General features: G+C 30.4%; 2 protein-coding genes across 2 annotated transcripts in view; both read left to right on the forward strand.

Moving 5' to 3' along the window:
* LOC136836457 (carbonic anhydrase-like) overlaps positions 1-2,321 on the forward strand; it is a 27,215-nt gene extending 24,894 nt beyond the window's left edge. The window contains exons 17-18 of the mRNA XM_067100724.1: positions 1,125-1,211; positions 1,881-2,321. The gene's annotated coding sequence lies outside the window, so the exon portion shown is untranslated. The remainder of the gene's footprint in view (positions 1-1,124; positions 1,212-1,880) is intronic.
* Positions 1-5,000, forward strand: part of LOC136836242 (carbonic anhydrase 2-like) — a 65,017-nt gene that overhangs the window by 5,296 nt on the left and 54,721 nt on the right. The window lies entirely within an intron of this gene.

A 5,000-nucleotide genomic window follows, 5' to 3' on the forward strand; every position in this document is an offset into this window, starting at 1 on the left:
TATATGTATATATATATATATATATGAATTACATATCTGTATGCTTAGTTATATATATATATATATATATATATATATATATATATATGTATATATATATATACTGTATATATATATATATATATATATATATATATATATATATATATATATATATATATATGTGTGTATATATAATGTACAGTATATAAATATATATGCATATATATATATGTATATAATCTATGTATAACTGCCAAATACGCTCATACTACCATACTTTAAAGGACTGAAAGTGGGTACAAGTTTGCGTGGCGCATCTGAACTAAAAATGAAAAAATTGGTTCATGGGACGCAAAAGATTGAAGATTGGCCACCCCTAGATTAGACGCATCCCCATTGTGGCAACTGCAATTAAAAATGTATCTGGTAAAGTGATCAGTAGATCCTGTATGTATGTATACTTAAGTCTAAAAAGCCGTAAACACTAAAACTCTATGCTGCAATGGTGACGGTGCGTCTTTTCAAGATCTAGCAAGATATATCACATTTCAAAAGACTATGATGCATTTTCGAGATGAAATAAACAATTCTTTTCGTTGACCGAGTGGTCCAGCTTACCCTTACTCTAAACCACTGCGCGCATGGGTTCGGTCCTCACCAAGGGAATTGGAGTTTCTTTATTTGGATTCGAGACTTTGTAGCAACTAGTATACCCAAAAAGTGTGAAGAACCGAGAGGATAAGAGGTCGTCTTACCTATAGCTAATACAGATGCATCTGGTAAAAGTGATCATTTGATTACTCACACGCACATGCTTATGTGTGTATATATATATATATATATATATATATATATATATATATATATATATATATATATATATATATATATATATGTATACATATATAGTAATTTGTATGTGTATATATATATGTATATATATAATATATTATATATACAGTATATATATGTGTGTGTGTGTGTTTGTGTGTATGTGTATATGCGCGGGTGCTTATATGAGCGTTTATGTGTGTGCGTGTGTTTGTGTATATACACACACACATGTACGTAAAAGATTTCTCTTTGATACAAAGTCGCTGAGGGTTTTATATAACAGCTTCCGCTGCGGTATTCTCTTGCAGATGGAGAGATTCTATAACCTCGAAAACGCTGCTGGCTACAAGATCAGAAACAATTTCCGGAATCTACAGCCTCTGAATGGAAGAATAGTAAGGAAGCCATATATACAAGTAATTTTTTTTTTACTGCCAGAATCGCTTCTTTTGACAGAAGGGGAAATGAGAAATGATTCCCAAGTTTACACGTGATGCCAATTTGAAACCTTGGAGCAGATGAATAGGGGAAAAAGCAAGATGACTTTGTAGAGATGCCAAAAAATGAGGTTTGAAGCCTCAGGAACTCGACACTTTTTTTTTTCTCTGGAAAACGTGATAATGTTAGTTCTTAGTACAATGAAAGATGAATATTTTCATACTGCAGATATTCCGGGAATTCAAAGGTAGTTACACATGAAAATCCTTTCCCTTCCACAGAATTTCACACTGACTTTTTCTGGATATTCCTGGAATTCAAAGATAGTTGTAAATGAAAATGAGCATGTTAGATCTCCCCAATCCATCCCCTTCCACTGAATTCTACATTTACGTTCTCTAAATACGTGCGCTTCTCTTTCATCTGTGTTCTTTAGCAAGTATAAAATTGCAAAGCTTTTAGCGTAAAAGCTGATATTTGCGAGTACCTGAGAAAAACATCTAAGTGCAAAAACTGACACTGACATTTGGAAATAACTTAAGAAGCAGGCAACAGTTACTTCGAATACTCTCAAGCCAATACTGTTTCATCCTGCAATTATTCTAATTTATCTTCCTTCTTCGCAGGTGCTGACATCATAAGAGACGCAGAATGCGACGATGGAAGGGGATCACCCATCACTACTAGGGGACAGGGATTATTATAAAGCGGATGCTTTAAAAAAAATCCTGTGCTTTCAAAATGAAAAAAAGGCAACGGTTTAAAAAATTGGTTAAAAATATTTCATAGCTTGTTCGTAAAATAATTTTTTTTCTTTTTGGGTAATTTTTTTTTTTTTTTTTTTTTGCTTCACAGCTTTATAACTTTGGCTTTAAAGCGGCGATTTCTTTAGCTGAGTCATTTTAAAAATGTGTGACTATTCTCCGTAGGTCCTACCATATTTTCGTTTTATTTCTAACAGAACTTCTTTATTGAATAACTCATGATTTGAGATGTAAGGAAACAATTCTTGTGCGATTTTAAGTTTTTTTTTTTTAGTTTAGTAGCAGTAAATTTCTTTAATGTCACTCGAATTTTATTTTACCAAAAAGCGATGAGTATAGCCATTCATCAGAGAAGATTTTCATCTTCAGAGTTCTCTAAAAGATGGAGACCAACAGAGAAGTGCTGACAATGTTAGCAATAGTTGATCTCGAAGAGATGAGACTGACAAACTAGACAGACATATATATATATATATATATATATATATATATATATATATATATATATATATATATATATATATATATTTATTTATATATATATATTTATTTATATATATCTATATTTATATATATATATATATATATATATATATATATATATATATATATATATATTTATATATATATATATATATATATATATATATATATATATATATATATTTATATATTTATATTTTATATATATATATATATATATATATATATATATATATATATATTTTATATATATATATATACATATATATATATATATATATATATATATATGATATTCATTTACTGACGATAACAACAATGCAGTGTAGCCTGCACAACAGAGGCTAAATGAGAGAGAGAGAGAGAGAGAGAGAGAGAGAGAGAGAGAGAGAGAGAGAGAGAGAGAGAGAGAGAGAACCATCTCTAGATGAAAGACCGAACACGGCAGCAGAACATGACAAAACAGCGATTCTTCCACATTCGTACGAAGATAACTGCAAAAAGGAATGATCAGATAATCTGGCTTTCACAATAAAGAATTGTCAATCGTTAAAAAAAAAAGCAACACATAAATAAAGCACAACAAAAAGAACCAGTGACGATAACTGGAGTAACCATCATTTTGAAATATAAACAGGCGTAAGAAGCATCTGAGAACTGCTACATTTTAAAACTATTTAAACACAGCACGTGTACCAATTACCACTTGGCGGAGTTATCAAAGAGAGCCTCTACCGTTTGATGGGATCACTGGCCTTTGAGTGCAGACTCTGAACGTAAAAACATTATTATTATTATTACCATCGTTATTACCATTATTATTATAATTATTCAGAAGATGAACACTATTCATATGGAACAAGCCCACAGGGGCCACTGACTTGAAATTCAAGCTTCCAAAGAATGTGGTGTTCATTTGAAATAACAGATATTAACAAAACAATACATAGATAAAAGCGTGAGTGAATTCTTAAAATGCAAGGAGAATTGTTTTAGGGTAGTAATGCGTTTGCACTGCATCTTCGCTTAAACTTTTGAGGTTCCAATTTCACATCGTCCTCATGGGAACTATTCCCCAATCCAACGGTGTGAGGAATAAAGGACTTCTGGAACGGATTGTCCATGAATTCAATTTACCCAGTGGATTATTTTCCTCTACAGAACAGTGGGACTGATAATAAATGTTTAGTTCTGCAAGAGGATTAATTTCATTCCTTAATACTAAACAATTTAGAACACACAAACTATCATTATCTTACAACACACACCTTTTAATGTCCCAGTTTAAATTCAGTATGCATTTGGTACGTGGGACTTTTGAAGACATGATTTACAACGTTCCCTTTGCCGACCCCATGTAAACTGGGCACATTTTTCCGGCACATTACACATACACACACACGCACACACACACATATATATATACACATACATATATATATATGTTACAGTCAACATGCGTAATCAGTCATTACGCGTAATGACTGAAATTTCAGTCATCACGCGTAATGCACTTAGGGGATTTGATCCCCAGGGCTAGTACTAAACACGGCGAAACAGTGAGTCACCTACACTGTTTCGCCGGGTTTAGTACTAGTCCCCTGGAGGGTCAAAATGTATTTCGCCGTGTTTAGTACTAGCTCCTGGGGATCAAATGTCCTAAGTGCATTACGTGATGACTGAAATTTCAGTCATTACGCGTAATGACTGATTATGTGTTGACTGTAACATATATACATATACATATATATGTATATACATATATATATATATATATACATATACATATATAAATAAGAATGTATATATATACTGTGCATATTTACATATACATATATATATATATATATATATATATATATATATATATATATATATATATATATATATATATATATATATTCTGAAAACAAAGGTTTCAACTCACACACATCTTGTCTGCGAAAATTAACAAAGAAATTCAGGAATTTGTTCCTCCCAGAATCGAAGAAAATACGGTATTATCAGAACGTTGTAAAAAAAAAAAAAGGAACAAATATTCTCTCAACAATTATAAACCTGAGGAGGTGATTCCAAGCAAACCTCAAGTTTATCATTGTTAAGGGAAGATTTGTTCCTTTTTTTGACAACGGTCTCATAATAACACAGGACTTTCTTCGTTTCTGGGAAGAATAGTTAGTTAGTTATAAATGATTTGTTTAACCAGACCTCTGAACAAATTCTTGACTTTCTTTTAGTTCATTTTCGCAGACAGGCAGATGTGTGCACTGAAACTATGTTTTCAGAATATATATATATATATATATATATATATATATATATATATATATATATATATATATATATATATATATATATATATATATATATATATATATATATATATATATATATATATATATATATATATATACATATATATATACATATATCTATATTATATACATATATATGACGTGTATATACAAACACATACAATATATATATATATATATATAT

The sequence above is a fragment of the Macrobrachium rosenbergii genome, chromosome 56 (assembly GCF_040412425.1).
Source record: "Macrobrachium rosenbergii isolate ZJJX-2024 chromosome 56, ASM4041242v1, whole genome shotgun sequence".
NCBI classification, from domain to species: Eukaryota; Metazoa; Arthropoda; class Malacostraca; order Decapoda; family Palaemonidae; genus Macrobrachium; species Macrobrachium rosenbergii.